Source organism: Lycorma delicatula, chromosome 10 (genome assembly GCF_047948215.1).
Source record: "Lycorma delicatula isolate Av1 chromosome 10, ASM4794821v1, whole genome shotgun sequence".
Lineage (NCBI taxonomy): Eukaryota > Metazoa > Arthropoda > Insecta > Hemiptera > Fulgoridae > Lycorma > Lycorma delicatula.
The window spans coordinates 7,330,106-7,349,028 of record NC_134464.1 but is presented as its reverse complement, the minus strand read 5'-3'; the positions used below and the strand labels follow the sequence as shown (position 1 = coordinate 7,349,028).

The 18,923-nt window shown below is 30.9% G+C and overlaps 1 pseudogene; it reads right to left on the bottom strand.

Annotated features, from left to right (window-relative positions):
- Positions 1-17,472, bottom strand: part of LOC142331289 (scoloptoxin SSD14-like) — a 152,041-nt pseudogene extending 134,569 nt beyond the window's left edge.
- Positions 17,473-18,923: the final 1,451 nt, after the last annotated feature.

Below are 18,923 nucleotides of genomic sequence, written 5' to 3'. Positions count from 1 at the left end.
TTTTGGAGGAAAAGGAATTTTTATTGTAGATATAATTAAGTTGTTCAATAAATAAATTTTATTAGTAATTTGATGCAAAAATGTACTAAATCTTGGGTAAAAATCTGGAATACAATAAACCGAACGTAAAGTTGAGATACTGGGATACATATATTATCGTCTAAAGATGAAAATGTTCATATCCAAGATGCTTACACATGGAATAAACGCCCCGTACCACAAGGGATAACATCTTTTGGGGGCTCCCCAAGAACAAAATGGGCTATCCGATAATATTGGGCCTACAGATATGACTCATGTAGACTGATATTTTGATAATTAAAAACATTAACAAGTATTCTTCTGTTTATATTTATGAATTTACAACCTTTGTTAAAAGTCACATAAACCTCTATCAAACCAGACCACACAACTATTTTTATATAACTCAACTCAATTATTTGACGTAAGAGAATCGGCCTTATACTTCCGCTGAACAATTTAAATAATTTTCATACCGATTTATTTAAAATACAATTAAAAAACTTTCTTTTACAAAAATAATATTACTCTTTCAATGAAGTTTTAGATAATAATTAAAATAATAATAATAATAAAAACCCTAATTCGTTGTATTTTTTATATTTAATGTAATTATGACCGCTTCATATCTTTATGATTTTTAAATAATTAATATGGGCTTTCAGATTTATTGTTTTATCTTATAATTTGTTTTTACAAAAATAATTTAGTTTTAATACGGATAATTTTTACATTATATAGACGTGATCTATATATAATGTATTAGTATTATGTAACAGTCAAAATAAGAGTTTAATCTTATTTTTTCCTGCAAGTCTTACTGTACGACAGCGTTAGAAGATGAGAGTTACATGCATTTTATGGTAAACCGTAAATGCAGTTTTATGAATCGCCAATCCAGGGCACACACCCAAAAAATTGAACTTTTGTGAGATTGTGCAAAAAAGAAAAAGAAAAAATTGTGAAACAGCATTTGTTACATAGGGTAGTATTTATTTGAGTTCGTGGAATGGCAATTAGAAAATAAAGTCATACTCAATTACACACATAGAAGGCGATTGCAAACTACTGGACTCCAGTAACAAAGCGCTAGTGACTAATGCGTAACAAAAAAAATAATTAAATGTTAAACTAATACAATATCGCTGATTAATATGTAAATGGACAAATATACTTATCTCTCCCCTTCCCCGATAACAGACAAGTACCTAATATTATATTTAAAATCGTAAAAAATGCCTGATTCTTTCCTAACATATAGTATCATGCCTTCTTTGTACTTTTAGAAAAATATACTGTAAGCACTTAGAAACAAATGTTACCAAAAGTTGTTTTTATTTTTGCATATAAGTAGAGGAAAAGAAAAAACCATTAATAATATTAAAAATAAAAAGATGCAGTGTTTTTGGCTATTTACATTAAGCGTATTTACATTTGTCATATTTTGGTTATTCATAAAAGTTCTCGTTTTACATGTAATATTATGGTAAACGATGTGTTTTTTACAGATTAATAACTGACATTATTTTCCATGACAAAGTACAAGTAGATGGTATATTTACCGCTATAATCACTGTAAAAGTTATTCCTTCAAATAATAATTTTAATATATTAATTGCGCTATGATCACTGCTATTAGATAAATTATAATAGTGAAAAAGTAATGGATAATGTTTTTGTAGATAATTTGTTCAATAATGACTAACAGAACCGGTAGCAAGGTAGGTGACAGAATATTCCTTTGATGAATCGCCTTTGATGAAGGTTGTTAAAAGAAACCTAAGATTTAATTCTCAGTAACGCTACAGTAGTTAGCTTAGGTAATAAAATATCTAAGTTACGTAAATTTGTAACTGCATATCAGTGAGGCTGCATTTTCTATTTTATCAATAGAAGTAAATTAATTAGTTAATCTCACAATTAATTTTAAATTAGAATTAATTAAATAAATTAATATCAAACTGAATAACTGAATGTATTTAATAAATGCAAAGTTACCCTTTGTAACATCACAAACTGTTATACACTCATCCTTATTAATTGAATAATCAAAGGAATTTATCAAAGAAATAATGTTTACTTACATATTAATTTAATAATGTACAAATACAGTGCGCCTCTGTTTATAAATTTATAGTGGTAATATGTAATTAGTAATTACATTTTTTTGAATAATAAAATAAAATAAACAGAAAAATAGTTTCATATCTATTTAATTAACTCCGGAAATATGTAAAATTCATGGCAAAATTATTACGAAAAAATAGTATACGTCCCTACACTGAAACAATTTATTTCTAATATGACCAACATCAATCCAAGCTCCCATTACGTGAAAATACGAACGTTTGAAGGGCATCAAATCAGACCCAAATTTTTTACCCGACAGTTTGACTTTTTTTTTCACAATTGTGTATTAACACAATTATACCCGACTAAACCAATAAAAAACACTATTTTCACTATTATGTATAATAATGATGATAGTAAGAATAATCATTAATAACTTATATTTAATAATACTTACAATTTCTATTTTAATTTAATTAACTTCATAAAATTACTAACTGAAATCACAAAAAAATATAAGTAATAAAAAAAAAAGAAAAAAGATAATGAAAAAATTCTAGGACCAAAAAAAAACAGGTGAAATAAATACAAATTCAAAGGTAATAAAAATCTTTACAAATAGAATGAAAGTAAGAAAACATCAGATACCATCAGAAAAAGAAGTGCCAAATTCTTCGGTCATCTTATTAGAATAAATGATAACAACCTCACAAAACAAATCATTGACCCCCATTTACAACAAAAAGAAGATAAGTCAATAGATCTCAATAGTCAAAAACATTTAAAAGGAATGAAGATATCTGAAGAAATAATACAAGATAGAAGAACGTTCACAAGATTGGTACTACAAGATTAGAAGAGTTTTCAAGAGAAAGGGAAATAAAAACTAACTACGTCTGGTCAGAGAGAGGAGGAAAAAACAAAGCGAAAGAATGAAGAACTATTATTATTTTTTTTTTTTTTTGTCTTCAGTCATTTGACTGGTTTGATGCAGCTCTCCAAGATTCCCTATCTAGTGCTAGTCCTTTCATTTCAGTATACCCTCTACATCCTACATCCCCAACAATTTGTTTTACATACTCCAAACGTGGCCTGCCTACACAATTTTTCCCTTCTACCTGTCCTTCCAATATTAAAGCGACTATTCCAGGATGCCTTAGTATGTGGCCTATAAGTCTGTCTCTTCTTTTAACTATATTTTTCCAAATGCTTCTTTCTTCATCTATTTGCCGCAATACCTCTTCATTTGTCACTTTATCCACCCATCTGATTTTTAACATTCTCCTATAGCACCGCATTTCAAAAGCTTCTAATCTTTTCTTCTCAGATACTCCGATTGTCCAAGTTTCACTTCCATATAAAGCGACACTCCAAACATACACTTTCAAAAATCTTTTCCTGAGATTTAAATTAATTTTTGATGTAAACAAATTATATTTCTTACTGAAGGCTCGTTTCGCTTGTGCTATTCGGCATTTTATATCGCTCCTGCTTCGTCCATCTTTAGTAATTTTACTTCCCAAATAACAAAATTCTTCTACCTCCATAATCTTTTCTCCTCCTATTTTCACATTCAGTGGTCCATCTTTGTTATTTCTACTACATTTCATTACTTTTGTTTTGTTCTTGTTTATTTTCATGCGATAGTTCTTGCGTAGGACTTCATCTATGCCGTTCATTGTTTCTTCTAAATCCTTTTTACTCTCGGCTAGAATTACTATATCATCAGCAAATCGTAGCATCTTTATCTTTTCACCTTGTACTGTTACTCCGAATCTAAATTGTTCTTTGACATCATTAACTGCTAGTTCCATGTAAAGATTAAAAAGTAACGGAGATAGGGAACATCCTTGTCGGACTCCCTTTCTTATTAGGGCTTCTTTCTTATGTTCTTCAATTGTTATTGTTGCTGTTTGGTTCCTGTACATGTTAGCAATTGTTCTTCTATCTCTGTATTTGAACCCTAATTTTTTTAAAATGCTGAACATTTTATTCCAATCTACGTTATCGAAAGCCTTTTCTAGGTCTATAAACGCCAAGTATGTTGGTTTGTTTTTCTTTAATCTTCCTTCTACTATTAATCTGAGGCCTAAAATTGCTTCCCTTGTCCCTATACTTTTCCTGAAACCAAATCGGTCTTCTCCTAACACTTCTTCCACTCTCCTCTCAATTCTTCTGTATAAAATTCTAGTTAAGATTTTTGATGCATGACTAGTTAAACTAATTGTTCTATATTCTTCACATTTATCTGCCCCTGCTTTCTTTGGTATCATAACTATAACACTTTTTTTGAAGTCTGACGGAAATTCCCCTTTTTCATAAATATTACACACCAGTTTGTATAATCTATCAATCGCTTCCTCACCTGCACTGCGCAGTAATTCTATAGGTATTCCGTCTATTCCAGGAGCCTTTCTGCCATTTAAATCTTTTAATGCTCTCTTAAATTCAGATCTCAGTATTGTTTCTCCCATTTCATCCTCCTCAACTTCCTCTTCTTCCTCTATAAAACCATTTTCTAATTCATTTCCTCCGTATAACTCTTCAATATATTCCACCCATCTGTCGACTTTACCTTTCGTATTATATATTGGTGTACCATCTTTGTTTAACACATTATTAGATTTTAATTTATGTACCCCAAAGTTTTCCTTAACTTTCCTGTATGCTCCGTCTATTTTACCAATGTTCATTTCTCTTTCCACTTCTGAACACTTTTCTTTAATCCACTCTTCTTTCGCCAGTTTGCACTTCCTATTTATAGCATTTCTTAAATGCCGATAGTTCCTTTTACTTTCTTCATCATTAGCATTCTTATATTTTCTACGTTCATCCATCAGCTGCAATATATCGTCTGAAACCCAAGGTTTTCTACCAGTACTCTTTATTCCGCCTAAGTTTGCTTCTGCTGATTTAAGAATTTCCTTTTTAACATTCTCCCATTCTTCTTCTACATTTTCTACCTTATCTTTTTTACTCAGACCTCTTGCGATGTCCTCCTCAAAAATCTTCTTTACCTCCTCTTCCTCAAGCTTCTCTAAATTCCACCGATTCATCTGACACCTTTTCTTCAGGTTTTTAAACCCCAATCTACATTTCATTATCACCAAATTATGGTCGCTATCAATGTTTGCCCCAGGGTAAGTTTTGCAGTCAACGAGTTGATTTCTAAATCTTTGCTTAACCATGATATAATCTATCTGATACCTTGCAGTATCGCCTGGCTTTTTCCAAGTGTATATTCTTCTATTATGATTTTTAAATTGGGTGTTGGCAATTACTAAATTATACTTCGTGCAAAACTCTATAAGTCGGTCCCCTCTTTCATTCCTTCTGCCCAGCCCGTATTCACCCACTATATTTCCTTCCTTGCCTTTTCCAATGCTTGCATTCCAGTCTCCAACTATTATTAAATTTTCATCTCCTTTTACGTGTTTAATTGCTTCATCAATCTCTTCGTATACACACTCTACCTCATCATCATCATGGGCGCTTGTAGGCATATAAACGTTAACAATCGTTGTCGGTTTAGGTTTTGATTTTATCCTTATTACAATGATTCTATCGCTATGCGTTTTGAAATACTCCACTCTCCTCCCTATCTTCTTGTTCATCACGAAACCTACTCCTGCCTGCCCATTATTTGACGCTGAGTTAATTACTCTAAAATCACCTGACCAAAAGTCGCCTTCCTCTTCCCACCTAACCTCACTAATTCCTACTATATCCACATTCACCCTATCCATTTCCCTTTTTAAATTTTCTAGCCTACCAACCTTTTTTAAGCTTCTAACATTCCACGCTCCGACTCGTAGAATGTTATTTTTTAATTTTCTGGTGACCCCTTCCTTAGTAGTCCCCACCCGGAGATCTGAACGGGGGACTATTTTACCTCCGGAATATTTTACCAAGGAAGGCGCCTCCATTATTGCTATGTGAAAATGCAGAGAGCCACATTTTCTTGGAAAAAAAGCAGCTGTAGTTTTCCATTGCTTTCAGCTGCGCAGTACTCAGAGGACTGAGTGATGTTGATACGGCCGTTTAAGTCATTGTGACTCACGCCCCTAACAACTACTGAAAGAGCTGCTGCCCTCTTTCAGGAATCATTCCTTAGTCTGGCTCTCAACAGATACCTCTCCGATATGGTTGCACCTTCGGTCCAGCTACTCTGTATCCCTGAGCACTCAAGCCCCCTCACCAACGGCAAGGTCTCATGATTCATAGAGGAGGGTATTATTATTATACCAGGAATGAAAACGTCCAAAAGAAGGAGAATGAATGTAAAATGTTTCTCACGTGTTCCTCAGTCAGCAAAATACGTAAACTATTTCTTCAACTTTATGGCACTACTTACTGTTCGATTTATGATTCGTAATAGCCAAATAATAATAATATTTACAAATAAATTTTACTTAACGACTAATTTTATTGTATTATTTGAATTTAAAAATTTTGTTAAACAATAACTAAAGGCGGTGGAAAAGTTTTGCAATCCTTGGCCAGTTTCTTCTATACTCTCTTCTATATTATTATTTGCTATAAGAAATAATAAACTGTACAAGAATGTGTGTGTGTGCGTGCGTGCGCGCTCGTGTGTATGCTTGTACGTTGCATAAATCTTTATATTAAAAAATGTACTTGTTTGTAATAATTTTTTGTTAAATGAAAAGTTTCAATTTTGTGTTACAAAAAGGTTTTTGTTGTTAAGTAAAATTATTAAAAAATTTTTTTTATAAAAATTAAAAAAAAAATTATTTTTATAACTTTTCTTTCTTTTTAAGATAACTTTTTTTAATAATTATTAACAAAAACTTTTTGCGCTCTCTTAAGGATTTAACAATAAGGTGATGATAATTTTTTCTCTTACATTTTTAGTGTTCCAAAACTAAAATATTTTAGTCAATAATAACATTAAAATCTTCCTCTTTTAATCTAATGATTACTTAAACTAAAACATAATGAAGTGCACTATTTAATAAATTAAAAAAAAAAAAAAAAAAATTGAATTTATTACATCATTCTGATCCCCGTAGCAGATGCTTGTGGCCTTGTGATGTTCCGGGTCGCTGAACCACCTCCTCCATTTATAGCACCCTGATGGACTTTAGCAGAGGCCGTTTTTAGACCCTCAAAATCTAACAACTCATGACAGCCATCAGTTTGGCTCTGTGAACCGATGCAAATGCCTCGGCAGACATTTCCATTAGCGTATTTACACAACTTACTATTGCCTTCATATGGCTTCCTCCAACACCGACCAACTACCGTAACATACAACCCTCAACTATAAAAATGACCTATTCGCAGAAGCGCGAACCTGCACCTTCCTGTAACAGTTTCACACAAAAACTGTTTCCATAACTAACTACAATTAGACTATGCACTCAGATTATTACTCGATTGACTCTTTAAACACCAAAACTACTATTATCATACCAACAAAACAAGTGTTGATCGTACAACAACAATTTTGTCCTCTAATTAAATTCATTCAAGAAACAAATTCACAAATTTAATCGGCTTCTAATGAAAACACATTATCTCACACATGCTCTGATCCACTTTCAGGAGCGGGGAAAATGCCTACATTCTCCCTCAACTCAGCTCCATCACACAGTTCTCCATAGTTCCATTAACATCCTAACAGCGAATATCCCAGCAAATTGGGGTTCGATGCCAAAACGCCTTTCTTGGCAAAGTAAGCACCCAGGCTGGCCCCTAGCCACACGGCTAGGGGCCACTATTACTATTCTATCTAAACATCCATAATAATATCAGATCCCCTCAGCCATCTCAGGAAGCCAGCAACTATGTTCCATTCCCTTTCTGTTTTCCAGTTAACTTGCAGATTAAAACCACAATTCATCCTCGCAAGCAATCTAACTGCTTTGGTACATTCAACTTCGTATCTGGGCAGACATATAAGACAGGTGCACATCATCAATGATCTTACCCTCTAGACGCAAGCCTCAATTAATCTAACCAAATCTGGACAACCTATCTTGAAAATCACAATGACCAGAAGAAACTGCGTACTATGCCGATCGGGAGAGATCCATCTAACCACCTGCATACATCTTTCATGAGAAATGACCATCGGATCATTCAGTCTACCTGAACTGCGCATAAATGGAAATCCTAGTTATTTCCTTCAAGCACCAAGAAGTAAATAGACTTACCTTCTCGATATCATAAATTAATTGGCGCTCGGTCCATAAGGATATCAATGTGCTTAATACCAGAAAGAAAAAAGACCGCCTCTCGAGAAACCAATCTTTATAGGCAACAATCATAGACAGAAATAGGGGACACTGGGCACTCAACAAAATATTCCTATAACGACTGTATTTTATTCTACGAGCCCAGACAGGTTTTGGCATACAGGATTATTTCTCTGAATACACCCTTACATAGAACACGCACGGTTTTGAAATTATGACCCTAATCAGGGTGAACTGCTCTCTGAACACCGAAGTAAGCATTACAAGCCTTTTTGGGAGCATATTGAAAGTAATCCTCATTCCTTGAATATCTCAAAGCCTATCATTTGCATACGCGATGACGCAGTATCCACTTGGTAACCTCAATCGCATCAAAAATTTGAATTCAAAGAACCAGAGCAGTGGTCCTAAAACATTACTCTGCGGACAACCTTTAAATAGTCTCCTACTTCAGTGACACCATTTCAAAGAACGACGTCTCAATCGCTGAAAAACTATATAAAACATTCTGCATACAATTACTCTTGTGCAGTTGAAATAGGGTAGAGGGCCTCCACCGATTATTAAAAGTGCCTGATATGTCTAAAAAGATACCTAAAACATATTCAGACTCGATAGAAGAACCGATCGATATTCATATCCTTAGAATTTCATTTTATGTTTTCCTGCCTGGATGAAGGGTATACTGATCGTATGTCAAAATTTTCTAGAATTTAATCTAGCAGCCATACGAATATACAAAACCTTCTCAAAGACCTTGCCAATAACTGGCAGGAGCGTTAAAGACCTATAAGAGGAGCTCAAAGTGGGGTCCTTGTCACTACCTTTTAACAACAATTTTATCAACATGTCTAGGCAACGTAGGACACAATTCTAGGGATAATTTAAGAACATAACAACCCTACAGTTGCAGAATTTTATTATTTAAAACATAAAAATATGGACAAAAACAGAAGATAACATAATGAATAAAATAAATTTACTTATATTATCAAATAAAGATTAAGGTATTAGAATTTCTAAAAAAAAAAAAAATGGAATAAAAATAATAAGTACGTTTTCATTTAAAGATGTACTAAAAAATTAAAAAATAATTTCATTTTTATACTAAATCAAGAATAAACGTTTTTAATAAACTCTTTGATTAAATTCATATACCATTTTATATTGATAATGATAATCTATAAATCTGTTTTCTATTCACGGTAGTAAATATACTTTTTGTGTGAACATTTATTTATTACATCTCTCAGCTACATTTAATTATAATAATGCATATTGAATGAATTTATTAACAAAATTCCATTACATTTTATATCGCAAATAATAAAAGCGTGAGGTGCCCTTCATTGTATTACATTATATTTTATAATAATTTCATTGATAATTTGCTATGCGATACAATGAAGGTCCCCTATCTGAATTTAAGCAAAGAGTTTATTTATTATAAACATTTATCTTGATTAATATGAAATTGAAATTATTTTTCTTTTTTTTAATGCATCTTTAAATATATTTTATATTGGAGAATTTTTCCAAACAATTTATACTTTTATTCAATAATTTCCAAATCGTGAAATTTCGGTATATTTTTGTGATTTTTTAATTAGTAAAAAAAAGTATTTTAAAAATTAAAAAACCTTATTTTATATTTTTAGTCTCAATTAGACTAAAAGAAATTACTGTCATAATTAGGCGGTGTATTATTATGAAACTTATCTATCGGGCCCAATTTCAGCGAAAAGTGTTAATTTATCACTTTCAGACATTACACATAAATGCTTATGTAACTCTACACAATTGTATACAATCTTAGATCTATTTCTTATGAAATATAATGATGTATCAAATGCAATAGCAAATATTCCATAATTAACTGCATCATTTTGTTATTGAACCTCGGAAAAAAAATTTTATTTACTAAAATCTTTTTCCCCAAGAGGTATGGGAATAATCTATTAAAAAATAATTCGTGCCAAATATTTCAATTTTAACTATTCCAAAAATCATAAATATTGCAATCATGAAATGACATGCATGCAGTATTTATGCACTATATAGTCAGATATAGTGCGAACAACAGCATTTCAAAAAACTTTTACTCTCAGTCCATAAAATTCGTGGTACTTTTTGTTTCTCCCCCCCAAAAGTTTAGAAGTTTTTTACCTGGAAATAACTCAAAATAGCAGGATTTATTGATATTAACAAATAACCAGGTTGGAGAAATAACCATTGTAAGATCCAAATATTTCATCAATTAAGATTTTATTTGGTTGTAACTCTGGAAACAATGAAAACAAGTACCGCTTATATATCGTTGAAAAGCTCTCAGTGAGATTGCAATCAAAAGAGCAGGTGCATAACTAGATGTTACCACAGTCTTAAATCAAAATTTCAACATTCTACGGTTAATCGTTTTTGAGTTATGCGAGATACATACGTACAGAGGTCACGCCGAAACTAGTCAAAATGGATTCAGGGATAGCCAAACTGGATGTTTCCGTTGAAATTTAAAAACCGAAATTTTTCGCGATTACAATACTTCCTTTACTTCGTACAAGGAAGTAAAAAGGTTACTGTGATAGCTCGCTCGCTGTCCTTTAGGGTCAAAATTCAGACCATATCTGGTGCGTTTGTGTGTGTTGCACGTACGCGTGTTATTTTGTGTGTCTAAACCGGCAAAGTTATACAAGAATATAAAATATCTTGCGCATCTTTTTCATTGCAAAAAATTTCTATACATTTTAGATCCGAGGTCTATGAAAAAAATTTGTAGACATTTCTCGGGAGTTCAATAATATGAAGTACAAACTTTCCAAAAAGTTTTGAAAAATATATAAACCGATGGGAGTTACAAATAATGAACACCAATTACTCAGACTATTTTGTTAAGAATTAAATTTTCTGCGCGTTTAGTTTAAAAGTATTATATATTAATTACCAATTTATTGTACGTCATACACAATAAACAAAGGTTTTATCCCGATTTCTTGGTTTTCACCCCAAATTTCTCAATAAGAGCAGATAAAGTTATTGGACTTATTTTACTCAATTTTGCAGGTCAAAAACCATAAGAAATCACTAATTCTGCTCCTTAATTAACGACCTGAATATTTCAGTACGACCTCAAGGATAGTTGAAATCCAAGGGAAATCATTCACTAACCGCAACTCGCAAACGACTATTTTAGGACATAAATTTATATGAACATTTTTCATTATTTTCACGAGTAGAATAGATTATGACAGTCTCGTGATACATTCTGTACATAACCAAATTAAAATTTTTTCTCAACAAATTTTGAGGTAAAAACTATTTAAAAATTATATTGAATATCCCCGTTCTTTAAATCCGATCAAGCTAAACTAGGAAAATTAATATAATTTAATAATCATACTCTGTAATTCCGGTTGGAAATTTGCCGCAGAAAGCCGTGTACATTGCAATCGATTTACAATATTTTTTTTATAGCCGTAAAATTGACATCTGTCTCTGTTCTCTGTTAAAAATTCTTTTCGAGAGTTCAAAACGTTCATGCCGCTCGGTATGTAAACCGTTTCAACGCATTCATTGGCATTTGGATTTTTCTTCTAAAGCCTTTCTAACGGTTGTAATAAGCGAACAATGAACGACGTTAACGATGAATAAATGCCACTTCTACACCGCGTCAATTTTCATGCGTTTCGTGCACTATTTGTGTGATTGTGATAAATTATTTTATTAAACGTTTTAAAGTTTTCATGCCCTGCGGTAACCAACCGGTGGGACAAAACCAGAAAGACTTACCTTGTTCTTTACGTACTTGTTTCGAGGTGGAAAACTATTTTAAATCGTATTTTTTTTAATGTTTCACAGTCGAACAGGTAAATTGAAAGATACTGTTAGCCAATTTTGATTCTAGCTATGAAAAATATTAAATCGCTCTATTTTTGGTTAGTGTTTTCGAAACCCGAATTTTTTTTGTTAAATATTTTGTATTCAACAATTTTTTTAAAAGACATTTCACAACCCTAACCTATGTGTAAAATTTTTTATATGTCTTCCTGGAGGCTCAATTTTTTTACGATCTCAGTACAAATACAGACAGTTTTAAGGTAGGAGGATTTACTAAATTAAATTTTTCTACTGTTAACTGTTGAAAAGTTATTATATATAAATATGTAGTTTGCATTCAACGAACCACGTTTAACATAAATAAAATATTTTATAATCGTAATTTTATTTAATTCGGTCAGTTAAAACCTAATTTAAAAAATAAAGACAAATTAACGACTTCATCGAAGGAACAAATTTTAGTTTTCGTTTACCGATATTAACACTCATCTTGAAAGAAAAATGTAATCTATAGTTTTGTGGCCTAAATAATAAATAAGGCAAGAAATTCCTGACTCAAGATGCGTGGCTTATAAAAAGCTTTGGGTAAAGGAATACGAAAGTAAAAGTTCGTGACATGAATATATAACATACGATCTTGTATAAACTTCTTTCTATTTAAAAATAAGGAAAAGAATCCTAGGCCCTTTTTAAATGTAGTTAAACTTCTAAAATTAAATCCAATTACAATTTATTGTATTTTAGTCAATTATATTTCAAGGATTTGTATTTATTTATAATTTTATTATCATATTTAAAACTGGAATGATTTTTCTTTATAAAAAAAAAACAGAGATATTTATTTAAAAAGAAAATACCATGAGTTATGTCAATTATTTTAAAAAAAAAAAGAACATATTTTCGAGGTATTTAATAAGTAATTCGGGTTTTATCATTAATTCATTAAAGTTTAAACCTAATTTCACCGTAATCTGAAAAATTTCAAGTAAAACAATTTAAGAAAGATTAAGAAAGTTCAATGAATTAAAAGAAAAAACTTCCTTTAGTCTAAAGTATCGATTTTAAACCTTTTATTTACTAACAAACTCATGAAATCAATTTTACCAGCTTAAGAACAACGCGCATTATTAAAATTAAATGAAAAAATTGCCATAATTCGATGACATATTAGAAAGAGTGATTCTCGAAGAATGTAATAAATTTTCCATATTCTACCGGTGGAAATAAAAAAGAAAATTCATATAAACGTAGGTTGAGAAACGCTCGTTAGCAATTGTCGGGTAGTAAAAGATTTCTCTTTCATTTGTAACCCGGAAATCAGTACTAATTGGGATTAACATTAAGGAGTATATTTAGTGGTTTTTAAATGAAATCTAACCTTTCATCTGAAATCGGCCTTTCATCCGGAGGTCCCCCGGGTTCGAATTCCGGTCAGGCATGGCATATTCACAAACGCTACAAATCATTCATCTCATCCTCTGAAGCAATACGTAACGGTGGACCCGGAGGTTAAAAAAAAAAATCAGATCGGAAAAACTGAAAAAAAATCCCAGAACTATATCGTTAGTAGTTTTCGATAAATCTGGTGTTAAAAAAAATGTTCGCCTTTAATCTAGAGTCAAAAAACTCACAATTTTATATTAGACATAAAATAATGATTTTTTTACCGAGTAATAAAACGCAAAGGTTTTGACCAAACTAATAGAATTCGATCCTGAGTAAAATTATATGAATAAAGTCCACAATAAATAAATACAAATGTAAGAAATTTTGATTTTATTTAAAAAAAAAACATAACAAAATGTGGCAGAATTTAACTAAATATTAAAGTAACAAATTTTTTAATTTTACAGAAAAAAATAATTAAAAATTTTAGATAAATAACAAACACAAAAATAAAACCGACTTACAACCAATTAAATTGTTTAAATGTCCTCTGTCAATGTGATAATAAACAGCGTTATACCCGATTAACAATTTATTTTATGGCTTTCCGTTTGTCAACAGGATTGTTTTGTGTTAGTTGTATTGCACTCAGAATTCTAATAACCGATTCTTCTCTTACACACGTGTTATACTTTTGTTCATATACTAATGATTTCAAGCGGAGCCACCGGTAATAGTTTGTGAGTATGTGTGTGTGTGTGTGTGTGTGTATGTGCGCGCGCGCCATCCACAATAAATCATATCAGGCATTAATCCATATTATACAGTAATCCGTATCAGCTTTAGTTAAGATCAAATTCTTTACAAGTTTTGTTTAAAACTTTTACGTATTTATTACTAGTTTAACAAGATTATTTTATGTCAAACATAAAATAATCTTGTTAAGTGTCGGCTGGCGAAATCATTCGCCAGCCGACACTCGCTAATGAAGCTTTTTGAAACCTATGTTTATATGAACCTATCTTATGTTTAAACCTATGTTTATATGAACTTTCTTTTTCATTTTCACCAGCAGAACGTTCCGAAAGTTTATTACGTTCTTTTTGAATCACGAATTTTTGAAAATTACATAAACAAAAATAAAAGACGGCAGATCGTCGACGCGAAAATCTTTACTCTTTACAGAGCACCACAGTGAAACTTTATAACATCATGCAAAGAGTAACGTAAAAAATCATTCTAATGTTTGAGTAACATTTTGAGATACGGACTCATAGTACTGTATATCGCCCCTTCAACCATTTATAAACAAAACTAAATGGTATCAGTTACCCGTATTCTTAAGACTTCGTACAAAATTTCATAAAAATTAATTCATCCAGCCTGAAGATATCAAGCAAAACGATAATTAACGAAAAAAGGAAAAAAAATAAGCTTAATATCCCCCATCCCCGAATCTGTAATGAAAGGTATATACGGTAATAGAAAGAAATCATCTCATCAGTAAAACAATGTGATTTTGATCCATTAACGACAAAAAAGAGATAAAAATGTTTTCTGCCCCCCACCAAATTCTGGGAATTTGAATGAAACCAAATACAACCAAAAAGAATCTCAGCTAATGAGGATTAAGTTATAAATAATAAATTTACCTAATAATCTTCATGTAAAATTTTGAACTTTTTTTTTTTTTTGACTAAAATTTTGATGCATAATGTTTGCATCTCGATTCCTTTACTAATTGTAAAATGGTTAAATGACAACAGTGCTCTATGTACAGAAATCATCGTGAAAAAATTTCATTCGAATCGGTCCAACCAGTCTGTTTGTAAAAACCAAAACAAATATATATATATATATATATATATTAAAACATAATAATTCTGTAAATTTTTGAAATTGTGATTTTGATTAAAGGGAGTCATGAAAAAGTCAACTTCCCACTTGTAAAATTAACCCGATTAGTCTATTTTCCCCTTTGTAATATACAATTTCTTTTTGCTGTTTAGCCTCCGGGAATTACAGTACAGGTATTACTTCAGAGGATGAATGAGGATGATATGTATGAATGTAAATGAAGTGTAGTCTTGTAGTCTTGTGAGATGTGTGGTTAATTGAAACCCAACCACCGAAGAACACCGGTATACACGATCTAGTATTCAAATCCATGTAAAAGTAACTAACTGCCTTTGCTAGGACTTTAATGCTGGAAATCTCGAATTCGAAATCAGCTTATTTGCGATGACGAGTTCACCACTAGACTAACCAGGTAGGTTTAGCTTTCTTACAGACTTAGTCATCATTGTTTGTCAAAGTGATGGCAAAATTTATTTAAATTTTATAATATACCGTACATTTATAGCTAGGAGAATACCTGACAAAAAATAGTCGTTAAAAATAATAATAATTCTACGTTGATTTTTTTACGTTGTAAAATAGTCATTATTAAAATTACTGTACATTTCATCATCGGTGTAATCATTGATTACATCATACTCTCCTAGGTATGATATACATAAACGTTATTAAAAACATCTTTAAGGACTCTAGCATCTAATATTGGATATTTTCATAAAATTAATTTTTTTAAGAGTTTTTTTAACTGTTATATTAAAAACCAATTTATACAATAAAACATTTAGCATATTTTTATTTAGGAAGTGACATTAAAAAATAACGCTAAGTAGAGTTACCTTAAATTGAGCAATTTAATGCGATTAAATTTAATTGAATACAGTATTATTATCTTCATCAGTAAAATTACCCTTTGAAAGGTAAGCCCAAAAAGTCTATCAGATGCTTTTGTTTCAGTCTTAGTACAGTTTTTTGATGTCTAATAGATTTATTGTCAAATGATTTTAGTGGATTTCAAGATTGCTTTTCGTATTTATTTCTAAATTTTGAAATGCTTTTAACGGTAGAATGTTTGAATCTGTATAAAAAAGTTTATTTGTGATGTACCTGATGTTTAACTAAACGTTTAATTTTTTTTTAACTGGAAACGCTGAATTATTACTATGTTGAATAGAATGTCTAACTAGTGTGAGACAAGGATCTCAAAAATTTGTAAACGTGCATTCATTTTTTAATCTGTTTTTTAATAAAATGTCGTGAACTGAATGAAAATACTTAGAATTATATAACTCAAAGATATTATTTTTCTATGTAATATATTATTACCAATGATAAGCACAAAAGAAACCCTTCAAATAATGTATAACGTTTCGTTAAAAAATGTACACCTTTTTTGTTAAAAACATAACGGATCACCAGTTTTGAAACTTCCCATAAATTCTCTTTACAAAATAAAAACAAGTCCTCAAAACTAATTTATTGGATGTAGACTTGGACACTCGTATTAAAAAACATAAGTTGAATCAAGAACCTGTTGTAGTTTATTATTAAAAATCAAATAAAGCAAAATATTACACTAATTTAAAAAAAATGATATGGAATAGTAATAGGTTAATAAAGTAAAAGGGTAGTGTGTCAAAAGTTCAGCCTTTACTTCAATTTAAATGTAGACGAGTAATATGAAGTTAAAACAAAAGAATTACGGGACTCGAAATTAACATGTTCCTTGTAAGGTTAAATGAAAATTCTAACAAATAATATTGCATCACACTTTAAAAAAATTACACTATAAATCTACCTAGAAGGTGATAAATTTCGAAAATTCTGAAAATAAAAATAAATTATTAACATAAGTTATTACGAACTACTTAAAACAAGACTTACATTTCAAAATACTTGTTTGACAAATAACGGCCATTGCACTTGTAGGTAGCGTAGCGATCTACTAAAGCGTTGTTTTTACATATAACATTGTCGCCGTAAATAATTTATCTACTAAAATAAATACACTAATATAAAAATTAATCTAATAAATTATAATTAACATTATATTTGAACAACAACTGTCGTAGTGAGTAATCGGCTGCTGACAAAACTAACGCTGCCTACAACAGTATCATGAAGCGCATGCGCGTAACATGACTAGTTGGTTACATACACAACTGCTAGCTAGCAGCTACTCACCAGACACAGTTAGAGCACATCAACAGCGTTTCTGTACACGATGACTCATCTGTATACAATAATGCTTTTAAAACATACTAGGCGGCATGTTAATATTCAATTACCGTCTTTTTACTAATTTAAAAAATTATTATTTGCGTAGTCATAACAATAGTCGTGTACACAAATTAATCGTTAATTATATATATATTTTTTTATATTAATTTTATTCAAGTTATTTATTACTCGTAATAGATAACTTTATTCTTTTATTACTCGTAATTATGACCGAAATTTATTTTTTTTCATTCTTCGATAATTATAAAAATTTTACGATGGATTTTTTAATAATTTATATCCATCCAGTCCAGAGACATTTATCAAAATACTGGCTAACAGAGGTACATTTGGATGTGATAGGTGTGCGTTGGAAACATACATCTTCCGATTTTTTTAATAATTTTTTTTTTTTTTTTTTTTTTTGCTAAGTGAGTCTTGAAATTAGTCATAACTCAGACACCTAAAATTTCGTTAGATCATTTTCCTTTTACATGACATGACAATGAAAGAGAACTATGATAACTTGCCTACCATACTCAATGAAGTTAAATATGAACAGTGTCAGTGGGATATTTATGGAAATTTGAAAATGATAGGTACATTGCTAGGGCTTCAAGAGGGTTTTACATATATTGTTGTGTTTTGTGACTGTGGGAGAGTCTGATACAAAAACATTTCATTAATAAAGATCGGCCTCGTAGAACTTCTTTAGAACCAAGTACTTCAAATATAACGTACGCTTCCCTTGTTCATCCGATAAAGATATGCTTCTCCTGCCTCTCCATATTAAGCTTGGATTAATGAAACGATTTTTTAAACCTATAGACAAAGAAGGTGCTTTAAGTACTTTAAAAAAACTATTTTCCCAGTTAAGCAAAACTAAAAAGAAGGCCTCACATAATTATTAGACTTCAAATAAGGTGACTTTTAATAATCCGCTTTTTAAAGAAAAATTAAACGACAAAGAATCGATAGCTTGTAACTGTTTTGTAAGTGTTGTGATGGGATTTCTGGGTAATAAGAAACATGAAAACTATAAAACCTTTATAGATGAACTCTTAAAAGCTAATGAATTAATAGGATGACGCATGTCCTTAAAAATACATTTTTGCACTGTCATTTGGATTTTTTCCGAAAAAATTAGGAGTAGTAAAGTACGACCGATGAGAGAGACTTCACCAGGACATCAGGATAATAGAAACAGAAACCCTGGGACCATCTATGATTGGTGACTACTGCTGGTTTTTAAAAAAAGAAAATTCTACTGAACAGAAGTGAAAAAATTGAAATATTTAGTCGCTGCATTGTACCTTT